The sequence below is a fragment of the Heterocephalus glaber genome, unplaced genomic scaffold, assembly GCF_053883595.1.
Source record: "Heterocephalus glaber isolate CG9 unplaced genomic scaffold, H.glaber_assembly_v1.0 deba00001497, whole genome shotgun sequence".
Classification (NCBI taxonomy): domain Eukaryota; kingdom Metazoa; phylum Chordata; class Mammalia; order Rodentia; family Bathyergidae; genus Heterocephalus; species Heterocephalus glaber.
In genome coordinates this window covers 8068717-8075375 of record NW_028258320.1, presented here as the reverse complement: position 1 = coordinate 8075375, position 6659 = coordinate 8068717, and positions in this window count along the sequence as shown.

The following is a 6659-nucleotide window of genomic DNA, read 5'->3' as shown; positions in this document are numbered from 1 at the left end:
GTATTTTATTGCTAAATGAAAATAGAACTTTTATGTGGAGAAAAGCTTAAAAGAATGTGCATGGATTTAGCAATCAGCACCATTTTTTTCCTGAGAATGTAGGATTGTGTAAACACATTTTGTGACTACCAGGGATATAAGTTTTGAGGGCCTTAATTAATGTGGCAACAGGAGACACAGAGGAGTGAAAGAATGACATTGTGGGCGTAGAAATGAACAACTCATTGGGCAGGTCAAGGAGCTGGGGGACTGACTCAGTGCACTGAGGGAAACCTGGATGCCTTGGACCTAGCACAAGGCATGCTACACCTGAACTGAGGTCAGCAAAGATGATACCAATGGCATGGTGTCATAGTCATGGTTTGCAAGGGAACAGACTTACTTAATACAGGACACATAATTTATAGGATTATTTTATAGCAATCACCCCAAAAGTCAAATGCAGAGTGCAAGAGATTAGCCACACACTAGAGACCCAAAGAATGTAGCCGAGGGCCTGGATCCTATAGCAGTGTGCAGCACAAGTCCAGCTGAAGGCCTGGAGCCCCAAGTAATGTCCTCCATGAGTCCAGCCAGTGGCCTAGAGCCCTCGGTAATGTCTCATGCTTGTCTGTATTAAGGATCTGCACCCAGAAGGCCCAAAGGCCAGTGGTGGAAGCCAGAAAACCTGCGCTGCTGGGGTAAAGGATTTGTGCCACCAGGCCGACGGATCTACGTAGGAGCCAGGAAGTGACGCTCAAGGTGAAGATCAGAGCTCCCCTGATGAGAACAGCAGCCATTTCCAGCAACAGCGAGACCCCAAGCTCCTCCTCCAATGAGAACAGCGGAGTTTGCATCAGGAAAACCAACTGCAGCAAGCTTCTCCTAAAAAACAACAGCCCATGATCTTCCCCTCCAGTTCTCTTTTTATGGCTATTGGCAACAATCCTCAGGTGGGTTTTCCACGTCCAAACCACACTGATTTAGTTCAGCTGGGCATTACAAGTTGACCATTAGTTAATCCACCACACATGGCTAAGGAAAAACATCCCCGCTTGGTAAAGGACTCATTTGGCAAAGCAGGCCACAGAGCCTGGGTGCTGAAAGCAAACAAACAAGGCTCTTGCGACACCCACAGATAAGGAGTCCCATAACCCAGGTGCGCAAAAGGCACCAGCTCTGCCAAGAAGGATGATGGCTTGACCTGGCATTGGGAAATACAATTTGGAATTGCCTAAATGTGGAATGAAAGATTCCTTATCTTCTCTCTCCTTCAGCAACTTGGACATGGGGCCATCCTTGCCCTGGAAATGCTTCACCCTGAACTCATGGGACTCAGATTCTCTTCTCTGACCAGGACATTCTGCCTCCGTGCTGTGCTTCTGTCCTCCACCTCTGTGCAGCTTCTGCTCACCAACCCAGAACTTAAGTTCTTCCCAATCGAGTATGCATAATTTATACATATGCACACATGTGTACACACACAATTGCTCCAGCCACTGTGCAGGCATCATCCCGAGCAAACCCCAGTGCAGCCCGATGGCAGAGGGGATCACATTATTTCCATTCTACACACTAAGAAACTGAGGGGCTAAAAGGCTGCAGGACTTGCCCAGGGGCTTGGGGTAGAGCAGGTAGAGCTGGGCTCGACCAGGTCTGTCTGACCTTGACCTCATCCCTACACTGTGTCTAGGAAAGCGTGAGGAAGCTGTATACCTCATTGTTAAAGGATTAGTACAGGAGGTGACGGTCACCGGGAACCTCCACTTTAGATTTTCATTATTCTCTTCTGTTCAGATTTCTAGCAATATGAATATATTACATCTTAAACAGAAAAAAAAATCTCTTTTAAAAATCAACTTCATTTCCCTCCTTTTCTTTGTCTTTGGCCAGTCTGCTGTCCCAGTTTCTAAGCCAAGACAATCTTCTTCCTTGGTCTTGTTCATAAAATACCTTGAAAGTGGTTACTATGTTTGCATCCTCGACTCTACTGCTTCCTTACTTCCTACCTATCGACCGGTGACTTACGGTGCCATGTCTACAAGCCACCATGACTCTCCTGGTCACTAAACCTACGGATTGCTGGCCTATGTCCCAGCCCAGCCTGTTTACTAAACAAGTTGATCACAGTTGAAGCAGAAGCTTTTTTTCTCTTGGTTTCTTCTCCATTCCAATTTCCAACCTTGCTTGGACCGGTCTTGGATCATTTCTTTCACTAACCCTTCTCCTACTTTCCCTGAACCTGGTGCTCTTTGGGGGCTCTCTCTTCTGGATCCACACTTGCTTCCCACAAGCTCTCAGCGCTTATCTCGTGCACTAATTGGTATTTCCACCTCCAAACGGGCAGCTCCTTCCCAGGTCTCGAGGTTGAGCTTCAGACTTGCACAATTCATGTCTTGTCAGTGGGCTCCACCCTGAGGTGTACCAGCTGGGCCAGGAGACGTTCCTGTTTTGCAGTATTTGCTGAACTGTGCAGTGTACAGCCTCTCACCATGGCAGATTTCAAGCTCTCTTGACATGCCATGGCTTGAATGTCTCCTCCAGAATTCATGTTGAAGTGCTAAGTGCTGAACAGTGTTAAGAGGTGAGGGCTTCAGACCTGACTTGAACACGACAGCTCCACTGTCACGAATGGGTTCATGCTGCAATCGCTGATAAAAGGGAAGAACTGGGCCCCTTTCTCTGATTCTGTTCAGCAATACTTGCTTGCCCTTCTGCCATGTTATGACCCAACACCAGGGCTCTCGTCAGAAGCTGGCGTCAAGCTCTTGGACTTCCTAGTCTCTGGAAACATGAGCCAGATAAATGTAAATTGTTTATGTTTGCCCAGTCGAGTGTCATTACACCATAGCAGCAGAGAATGGTCCCCACCCCGGCCACTTCCCCTGGTTATCTGCTTCTTAGATGCCATGAGGTGAGCAGCTTCCTCCGCCACACCCTCTACCAGGATGTCTGCCTCCCCATGGGCCTGAGGCAATGGAGTCAGCGGACTGTGGGCTGAAACCACTGAGACTTGGAGCTAAACTTTTCCTCCTCTCGGCTGATCTCCTTGGGATGTGGTCACAGTGACGGAAGTGAACACAGACTACTTCCCAAGCCTACACACACTCCCCCCAGCGGTGTCCTCCGCTTCTCTCCTTGGAGCATGTTTCCTTAGATCCTATGCGTGAGGGCATCCTTCACCCCACACCATCCCCAGGACAATGGTCTCCTGGCCTTGCTGCACCCCCTGGTCTTCTGCATTTACCTGCACAGGGAAGCACTGTACATTGCTATTTCTTTATCTGCCAGGTGATGGGCTGTGTTTCACTCCTCTGTGAAACGATACCAGACATAAAGTAGGCCCCCATTCAACACCTGCTGATTTAAAACTCATCGAACACACTATTATGACTACATTCAATATATTGATTGAAGCTAAAAAGCCATCTTCAGTTCCATGGAAGAGTAAAGAAGGACTGATAGGCTGGTGGAAAATGGGGAGGAAGGAAGAGGGAAGAAATAGCTCAGCAAAGAATCAACTTATGAACACAAATCCATTATTTTCTTTTCCTTTACTACAAAAAACCAAGACACAACCCACATTGGACTCACCTTGTCATTCTCTCCGTGCTGACTGCTCCTTTCTGGTGGGAAGAATACTTTCAGTAAGTCTACTTAGCAGAGTTGCCAGTTAAAAAAACAGGATGACCAGTTAAATCTAAATTTCAGATATACAACAAATAAATTTTAAATGCATGTCCCAAATTTTACATGAGACTTGCTAAGAAGTTGTTTTTTGCTCATGAAAAATTCAAAATTAACTGAGTGTCCTGCATTTTTAGTTGCTAAACCTGGACACCCTACACTGGGCGTAATCCTAGGGCAAAAACCTAACCCTAGTCTAACAAATGCCTACCCCTCTGGGACCCACAGAGAAAAGGGTCTGAGGACAAAGGAAGATGGTACCTGGCTGGCAGTGAATATAATAGTTTATACTTGTTTGCAAGACTGCTCTCAAAGCCAGCAAAGTCTCCAACTTTGTCATCTGGACTTCAGGTCAACCAGAGTGGTAGGGCTTCACTTTCTCTTTGGTAAGACCTAGGGTACTTATGAACCAGGGGATTAGACTGGAAGTTTGGGGAAACTGCCATCAGACTGATGTAGATTTATTTAAGAGCTATTAATTAGAGATATTGAATATTGGACAAATGTTTCTCGTGCACTAGGTCTTGCCCTCAGCATTTCATGGGGATTATCTTTCTCATAAGGCTCCTCTGGATTATTTTAACTTTTTTTTTTTTTTTGGTACCGAAGTTTGTACTCAGGACTTTGTGCTTTCGAGGCAGGCGGTGCAACCACTGAGCTAAATCCCTGGCCCTTATTTTAATAATCTCTAGTTTTTGGATGAGGAAGTTGAGAAGCAGAGATGATAATAAACCTGCCAGAGGTAACACCACTAATTAGAGAGACAGGCCTTCTTATGCCAGAGTCCTCAGAGTAAAAAGAAAATAAAGAAAATTTCATTTCTAGTTCTGCTGCCTCTCCAAAAGATAACACACTCCTTGAAAAATATGGTATTTTAATAACACCATATATAAAATAGTTTCCCTGAGTTTCTGACTAAAGCTTTAAATGAGTATGTTTAAAAGTTACTAGGACGTAGATCGAGGAGAAAATACTGGAAAACGAAGGTGTTTCAGTTAACCTCCAAGTATCGCTGGGTTCAACTGAGCTGTGAGGTGTTCCCTCTGAAGCTATCTTCCGAACTCATAAATCCTCTTCCTTTCTGCAAAGAACTGAGGCCAGCACAGAAGTGTCACCGGCTATCATGGGCCCATGGCTTCGGTGATAATGGAAATTAAATTGGAGGCGATCATCAGGGAACTGACTGGAAGAAGCTTCACCTAAAAAGAAAGAAAACAACGAAGGGCACAGCTCTGAAAAAGCCAAGCTGTCCCCTGATAAAGGGAAGTGGGAGAAACAGGAAGCACTTCAGTCTGAGCAACAGAGGGGCAGGCAGGAGGAGGTGGCCAGATTTTCGGGGTTCTGTGGCTGCTGGGGTCTGGTGGATCCTGTCTCAGTCCTGGTTTCATAGCTCTGGAAGGACCTTAATGGCTCAAGTAGAATTCGGTCCCTGAGGTGATGATCTTCCGTGACTCTGCTGGAATCAGGTGACCTTGAGTTTAGGGAATGGAGAGTCTGGGTACAGCTGAAGGTCCCTGTGAGTTGCTCTCCTGGCATCTGGGGAGATTTAGGGCCAATAAACCTTGTTTTGCCACCTTTTAGCCAGACCCTTCCTAAATGACTGATCTGCTGCCATGCAGAGGGTTTGACCCTGAGCTTCCCAACAGGAAAGTCAGGCTTTACAGTCCTTTGAGTTCCCTGCTGGGCAGCCAGGACCCAAAGGAAGGCTCCCTGTGTGCCTCAGAAGAGAGCACATCTTGTTTTGTTTTATAAAACTTCTTTAGTCACGTTTTCAGTACGTAATGATGACGTTCCTCATGGGCAACTGGTGTGTGTGCTTAACACGTCTTCATTCTTTTTTCACCTCTTCCCCTTCCCTCCTTCCCCACTTCCTCCTTTTCATGATCTCCTTCCCTTTTGCAAAAGATCTATCTCCCTGTTTCCTATGACCTTTCATTTTGCCCTTCAACCTGTATCTTCCCCTTATGAAGAAGCACCAGAGGCTCTCACAGGCTACTTTCCTGTGCCTGTTTTTTAAACAGCTGAACTCTGCACCACACACTAGACTCATGAGAAATTCACCCTTCTTTGTTTCTCTGAAAAGTGCACAGGCCACTTGCCAACCACTAAGCTCTCTGGCTTTGACCTGGCACCTTATTTTCAGGTAGTTTTCATTTCTTCGTAATTGTCTAATTCTGTGTTCACAGCTAGCTGTTAGAGAAATGCAAATTAAAACAGTACTGAGATTGCATCTTACCCCAGAAAGAATGGCTATCATCAAGAAATCAGATAATAACCAATGGTGGTGAGGCTGCAGGGAGAAAGGAATCTCTACACTACTTGTGGGAGTGTAAATGAGTACAATCACTATGGAAATCAGAATGGAGCACCCTCAAAGAACTAAAACTAGAAATTCCATTCCACCCAGCTATTACCCTTCTAGGCATCTTCCTGAAAGATTTAAAGTCACCATATTGCAGTGGTTCATGCATGCTCACGTTTACAGCAGCACAATTCACAATTAGCAAATCTTGGAAATGCCCCATATGTCTATCCACAGATGAATCGATAAAGAAATGGTGGTATTTACACACAATGGAGTAGTACTCTGCCATAAAGAAAAGTAAAATTGAGTCATTTGTAGAAAAATGGATGCACCTTGAGACCATAATGTGAAGTGAAATAAATCGGACACACAAGCTTAACACACATGGTTTCTCTTATATGAGAAACCCAAAGTAGAAATAAAGAGCAAAGTAATAGCTAATAGGAAGTAGGAAGACATCTTTCTTAAATGGGAAGGGGGTCAACAATCTTGGTTTTAAGGCTCAATCAGCTAAGGCCTTGGCGCGTCTGCCCCTTCCTGTGGCGGTCCGAGCTGCGTCCTGGCCGGTCTTCAGTCCGGAGCAGAGTGCCCGCAGACCCAGCCTGGCGCAGGGGAGCCGGTGCGCAGAGGGACGCGCAGTGTAGACGCAGCTGGGTCACTGCGGGAACTTCACCATCTAGAAAACGGG